This window comes from Eimeria mitis, genomic scaffold (assembly GCF_000499745.2).
Source record: "Eimeria mitis Houghton genomic scaffold, Emh_scaff4048, whole genome shotgun sequence".
Taxonomy (NCBI): domain Eukaryota; phylum Apicomplexa; class Conoidasida; order Eucoccidiorida; family Eimeriidae; genus Eimeria; species Eimeria mitis.
Window position 1 is genome coordinate 3,749 of NW_013572379.1, and position 242 is coordinate 3,990.

A 242-nucleotide genomic window follows, 5' to 3' on the forward strand; every position below is an offset into this window, starting at 1 on the left:
AAACCCTTCTTTTCTTCAGCATTGTCTCAGTTTGTCTCTCAGTTTGAATATATTTTCTTTTGCGTTATCTTTGTCTGTGGCTTCGTTTATATTTTCTCTTCTGCGTCGGCAGCTGCTCCTTTGTTTATATTTGTTAGTTTCTCTGCACTCAGTGACACAGGCATCAGCTGTGCATGCATGCATGCGTGCATGCATGCGTGCATGCACATTTTCTCTGAATATATATCTTTCTTGGCTGAATA